Below are 7,257 nucleotides of genomic sequence, written 5' to 3' on the forward strand. Positions count from 1 at the left end.
TCTTGAGTGATCCGCAGCTATGCTTGATGATCAGTAGAGTACAAATGAGTGCGAGTGTGTTTTGAATGTGGCCCCATGTAGTATGTTAGTTTGACATGCTGACAAGCTGCGGAGGTCTTAGAGGGTAGTCATATTTCTCTCTTCACTCAAAGCTTTCATAACAACAAATATTAACATTATTAACTGTTGTTGTTTTTTTTAATCCGCGTACTAATACTGTATGATCTCCTTTTGGGTTTTACACTCTGTATGAAATCTAATTATCCATTTTTGTGTGTATTTTTGTGCTGCATTTTTGGAATAAATAAAGTCCTCCAGACACAAAAACTAACGAGCTTTGTTCAATGTTTGCACACTGAACCAGTAGCATCTATATGCTTAATTTCTCAAGACGCGACTTCCCGCAGTGTCGACTTCCCGCTGCTTGTTCCACGATGATTTCATTCTCATCGCTCTGTGACTTCCCCTCCTCGACGTTAGGTAGGGTGCCCAATATATGGATTGCTCTTAACTTATTCACTGCCAGACTTGCAAAAATGTGTCCACTCCAGTGCCAAGGTTTTTGTCATTGTCACTTAAATTCCAGGACCCACAGGATATTGAGTTTTCGGTCTACATCAACATTCAATGCAGTTTAATAAACCTTGCACTCTCTTTTTTTTCTTTAGAAAAAAGAGTTAATTCTTAAATGATATGGGTCTGGAGTTATATGAGCTTGAAACAAGGGCAGCTATCTAAAAGACAATGCAATACATACATATTGGTTTATATAGCGCTTTAACAACAGCTGAAGCTGGAACAAAGCGCTAACATGAAAAAAAGGGAAATGCTGCCTGTTGGGTTATTTTTTATCGTTCGCCCTTGGTTCATTGCTTCGACGGGTGTAGATGGAGATCAATGGTTAAATCATCAGGGAGCCGGGTCTTGAACAGAAAGTTGATTTAATTGGGAGAGCACGGGACATCGTGGTATCGGCCGCAGAGGGAGCAGGAGAGAGAGAGAGACGAACGGGCTGCAGGAGTATTTATGCGGCGCATAGTAATGACGCGACAGGATGTGACGCAATGAAAATGCAACATCATGTAGGCAGACAGGATATGACGTATGAGGAAGTTCAAAATGTAAACAAAGATGACAGAGCGATGTTTAGAGATGTTTGTATGGCGAATTACCCTAACACTGCCCCTTGTGGAAAAGAAAAAAAACATGGCCAGAGGCCATTGCCAGAGGCCATGGACAGCGCTTTATCGGCACACGAGCATGAAAAAGCAAAACCCGAACAAATTCGGGAATGGGACTCTATTTTCAATTCCCGAACAAATTTGTGAATGGCAGTGAATGAGTTAACCGGTAGCTCGTGGACGATCATATTTTGTGTTAGTGCAGGTTGCACCCTTAGCATACTTACAGTCTTATTTTCACAATTACATTTTTAAAGCATCCCCAGGAAAAGAAAAGGCATTGTCAGAGGCCATGGCCAGCGCTTTATCGGCACCCAAGCATAAAAAAACAAAAGCCGAACAAATTTGGGAATGGCGGTCTACGTCATATTTTTAATTTGTGAATGGCAGTGAATGAGTTAACCGCTAGCTTGTGGACGATCATATTTTGCGTTAGTGTAGGCTGTACCCTTAGCATACTCAGTCTCATTTTCACGATACAGTGATACCTCAGTTTACGAACTTAATTGGTTCCCAGAAAGTGTTTGTAAAGTGAAAAGTTTGTCTGCCAAGCATTTATTTCCCATAAGAAACCATTAAAAATGACAATAATCTGTTTCCAGGTCTCCATAAAACATAATTTTTGACTAAATAAGCCTTAAATCTTCACAGAATATACCTTATTTTATGTACAATAAATGTGCTATTGGATTGTAATTAAAGAAATAAACTGTACTATATAATAAAGTCGTTTTATTTACCTTTGTGATGGTCGTTGATGTAGTTGCCTCTTGATGATATCCGAGTGAAGTTGCTGTGCATTCTTGGCGATAATACCCTCACACACTGTCCCCTGCTAGCAGCTTTTCATTAATCCAAATCAACAGAAGTTAACCCAAATCAAATTTTTCAACCTCTTCTATTGCCTGAGACCGTTGCTTAGACAACACAGAAACACCCTTAGCCACACGTAGCAATGGTCGACTTAGCATACTGGTACTAGGACGCTAAGTCACACAAACGCACACCTTGTTCGTGTTTTTTAATGATCTTCTCCTCAACCGTAATTTTCTTTTGTGTCCTTAACACTAGCCTGTGGTGGGGTCTTTTTCGGTCCCAAAAAGCAAAAGTACTCCACTCGATAACAAACCACGTCTGCATTGAGTGCACTGAAAGAAAGTGGGTGTGGAAAACCCGTCTGCCAGCCACCTTGGCGCTATTCGACCGTGTGGTTTGGTGTTCTTCCGCCGAAAACTAGTCCGCCAGCCATTGTGGCGCTCCGTGTGTTTCCCAAAAACTAGTTTGTATGCCAAGATTAGATGAATTTAATGTTCGGAAGGCGAAAAGTTCGTTAGCTTCAGTATTCGTAAGCAGAGGTATCACTGTCTTTAAAATATTAACAAAACAAAAATCCCCGGGAATCTTGAGTGCAAGGAGAAGCATTTTCAAATGCTACATGTGAGCGCTGAGAGTTAAATACACTGCAAAAGTGCATCCTACGCTTCTGCGTGATGTCTCCGCAAAGTTTGACGCAGTAATTTATTTTTCACCAACTCACAAACTTTTATGTTTATCCAACGTTATGGTTATTGCTCTTCATGGCGTTCAGTGAATCGTTGGAGGTTAATTGCTGGAAAAGTCATTCTTGGGTCAATAAAGGGTGGGCACCCCTGAGCTAATCAATGAATGGACCAGTTTCTTTTAATGCTCACCACTCAGCAACCGCATAAACATGCGACAATTGCTGTTTGCCAACCAGCACGGTTAAGCCGACGGATCAGCAAGTCTACTATTGATTCTTCGTCTGTCACCTGCTGCAATTGAAGTGCGGCTGTTTGTTTCTGTGTGTGGGCTTTACTCTTTTTTTCTTTTCAATTACAGCAGCCAGCCTATTTGCACTCTTAAGTTAATGCCCCGAATAATTATCATCATTGCCAGCCGGCACTAATCAAAGTTGCGCTGCATTAGTTCTCTCATTAAGATGCTGAATTATATGAGACGCATCATTAATGTGTGGAATCATTTATGCAAGTGTTATGTCTCACTTTTTTGTGACCGCCGATGCTCTCAGTGTGCTTTTGATAGCGCGCCGGTCATCTAGATCGATAACTTATTATTATCCAATCGCTCCTCTATGTGCAGGCTGTTGACAGGTTGTCAATAAAAATATGAAAGCACTTAGTAGCAGTGCAAAGCGGACATCCATTGGTCTAATTGGATGTTAGTAATAGATAGGACCCTGGAGCATTGATCTGTGGCTAGTCCAAGTCACTCATGGCGTTTAATGGCTGGCGGGCGGTGTGTGTGTATGTCAGGATGGCTCAGCTAAACAGCACCAATGGATATGTTGGGATGTAATGGTATTTTTATGAGCATGCATTCCAAACATCCATTAAAAAGACGTTAATAGCGCATGTGTACAAATTCAGATTTACAAACAAAATGCTCTCCCGTCATTGGATGAATGTACCCCGCAGCCTTGTATGCATCCCATTTGTGTCCATTATGCTTCATGCTCTTCTTCGCTTAATGTGTTTTGCAATGCACTTGGAGATTTGTGTTTACCTCACCCAATTTTGCCTGTGTAAGGTATTAATTGTTTGCACAGATCAAGGAGAACGCCGGGAATGGGGGGGGGTGGGGGGAGAAAACGTTCATTGGTTCTCCGGGAGGGTTTCCTTGGCAACCTTATCCGGTGGTACACAGTTTAAGCCGCCTGCTAGCGGGATGATTTATCTTGTAAAGTGTGATTCGCTCTCCTGCTAACAAAGGAGGCCTCTAAAAGCACGGGTCTCATCAAAGTCGCTCTCCTCCAACGTGACGTCGGGCTGTCACAGGCGTTAAGCCTTCTGCCATTTTTAGAAACCTCAGTCAGGTTTGGGGTAGGGGGATTCTGGGCAGGGATAGTGGAATATGAATATGCATGAAGATTGAGCTGCATCGGCTCCAGTGGCGCAGCGGTGCATTAACATTTTGCTTCCGCTCTCTTAGCACTTGACAGATTATTATGGGAATCGAGTTTTTATAGAACCGTTAGAACACACTAGGTCAATGTCACGTGAGCCATTTTCGGACATTTAATCGTTATGTGTTAATATTAAAATGGGGGTGAATTTAGCCATGCACATTGTTTGTGGCTTTTAATCAATGAGTTAATCAATTTGGCTTTGCATATTTAAATCGCTATTGTTATTCCTGTATTGTTTTACTTCACCCTACCAAAATATCATCAACAGTTTGGCAAAGGCCGGGATCCGTTTCGGTAAGTGAAGGGGTAGTTTGGTGTTTAGTCATGGTACTTGCTGTTCCATCTGCTGCATGTTTTGTCAACAACATATCCTGTTATAAGAAATGTGCCATTCATACATTTATTTGGGAATTTAAAATATGATGTAGAGTGCCATTCCCGAATTAGTTCGGGTTTGGTTTTTTTTCTTACTTGGGTGCCATTAAAGTGCTTGTCAGACCACTGGCAATGGTTTTTATCCTTCCACAAGGGGGCAGCATTTCCCTTTTTTCCATGGTTGTGCTTTGTTCCAGTTTCAGCTGTTGTTAAAGCGCCATATAAATCCATATGTATGTATTGCATTGTATTTTGGACAGCCGCCCTCTTTTCAAGCTCATATAACTCCAAACCCACATAATTTAGGAAATAACTCTTTTTTTCTGATGAAAGATAAGAGTCTAAGGTTTCTTACGCAACATTGAATGTACCGTGATACCTTCGTGTATGAACTTAATTGGTTCCCAGAAAGTGTGTGTAAGGCGAAAAGTGTGTATTCCTAACATTACTTTCCCATAGGAAACCATTAAAATGAGAATAATCCATTCCCAGGTCCCTATAGAACATATTTTTTGTTAAAACACTATATAAACCAATTGGTATGTGTTGCATTGTTTTTAGGACAGCCACCCTCATTTCAAGCTCATATAACTCCAGACCCATATAATTTAGGAATTAGCTATTTTTTCTGATTAATGAAGAGAGTCTCAGGTTTCTTACGCTGCATTGAATATTTATGTAGTCCGAAAACTCAATATTTTGTGGGTGCTGGAATTTCAGTGACAATGACAAAAACCCTGGCACTGGAGTGGACACATTTTTGCATATGTCTGGCAGTGAATGAGTAAAGTGTGTGTGTGTACGTGTGAGTGTGTGTGTACGCATGCGTGTGTGTGCAAGTGTATTGCGTGTGTGCGTGTACGTGCGTGTGTGTGTTTGAAATTGTTAATGTTACATCCTTCCCATAGCATGAGCAAACCTGCGATTGTGCAAATGTTGAGTTCCTGTAATTTCTGTTTCAGAATCTATTTTTTACTCTAAAAAGGTGGACAAATAAGGAGAAAAACCAAAAGACAAGCATATTTGGAAGGTCCAAGATGATTGGAATGTGTTGTCTTATTATTTGTCTCCAAAGAAATATAATGTAAACTATTTTACTGGGTGTTTAATATTTGTCGGAGTAGCCTTGATGATAATGACGTGTGAGTGAACTGAGAAGGGAGACTGAGTAGCTTGCCTGTAGCAGAGTGGACCCCCTTAATCCCCCTCATCAAATCAAAGATGACAGTCTGAACTTTAAATGCACAGTCACTGTTCCGCGCCAACTGAAAAGAAAATGGCAATCACGCTGTGTCACCGCACAAAGCGCTCATGGCACACAACCGTATGTTCCGTCGAACAACCTGCATGGAATAAACTCCGAAGTCTTCAAGTGAACCAGTCATGCTTGTCGTCTGCGAGTTTGCAGACGGCACAGCTTCCCACCGCTCTCTTGGGGAGACTAAAAAGCTGTTCACACACAAGCTTTCACCTCTCTCGTCTCGAAGCCGTTTGGTCGATATGAAGTTAAGGTGTTAAGGGTCGACCTCTTGTGTGACAAAATCGGCCACTTCTATCGACCCGACTTCCCCCACGCTATGCGATGACGAACGTGACTTTTGAAGACTGACCTTCACCTCAAGTCTCCGTCCGGGGAGATGCGAAGAGCAACGTGCTGAGATTATACTCAGCCCAAGTGCATCCCTTTATTTCAAGATCTCACTCTGACTCCAGGGTGGAGGGGGGTTACAATGGGGGTTGAGCGTTTGGGGATGACTTAGTCTGGTGAATTTCATGGATCACTGAGGTGATGCTCATCAGTGGATGTGACATTTTATTCACTGGCGGGAACATTGTGTGTGTGAAAGAGACCCGGGAGACGCTTGTGTCATGCGAGGGCAAATCGACCGAGGGGGAGGAGAAAATAGTGTGGCAGCCATGCCACATGGCTTGGAAGCTGTCAAATGGTCGGCCAGAGAGCACCTCGTTGGAGAGTAGCGACGGGGGTTGGGGCGTCTCCCCCTCCTGGAACACTTTTTTATGTTTCAGTCAAAGTAGTGATTTGTTCACTTTGGATTTTCAAGTTTCAGATAAAGAAAGTTATCTGTTAATTGTACATGTAAGACAAAAGTGCTTTAAAGGACAACCGACGTCTCCGGACAAGTTGTGTCCATAATTTGTTATTTTGTCACTGTTGTTAGCATATCAGTGTTTGCTATTGATGCTAACGATGCTGCGCTAATGAATGCCAAGCAAAAAAAGAAAAACCATTGATAGAATGACTAGAGTCGCTCAGGGAAAAAAAAAAATGTTAATATGCAGGGTTATATCGGGCTTATGGCAGACAGCTTTAGCATCAAAAACGTGAGCCATGTTTAGAATTGAGCTGTGCTTGGTTACTTTGTTTGCTGTTTGCTTTGTTTGTGAAATCACTTGAAATGACTTCTACTGAGCGTATTTTAATAAGATTCCACCGCATATAGCTATATTTTACGTTTTAAGACTCACGCTGAATATTCAGGAAGTCTTGTTTTTGAGTTGGTGACGAGTCCGTATGTGACGTCACGTCTGGAATGCCCTTGACCGTAAAAAAGACGCATTGTAGCGGTCCTTCCATCAATGTATTTTGATGGACTTGTTTGGTCTGAAAACCTTGCGTTGCACCCAAAAGCCGCCAGAAGGCCAGAAGAGGGCGTCCAAGCGTCAAATAAGGAATTTATCAGCCTGTGGAAACGGAGGTGCCCACAGGAGGTCGCTATTTTGTGCCTCTTTTTT

The sequence above is a fragment of the Hippocampus bargibanti genome, linkage group LG16 (genome assembly GCF_051943395.1).
Source record: "Hippocampus bargibanti isolate YZ-2025 linkage group LG16, ASM5194339v1, whole genome shotgun sequence".
NCBI lineage: Eukaryota > Metazoa > Chordata > Actinopteri > Syngnathiformes > Syngnathidae > Hippocampus > Hippocampus bargibanti.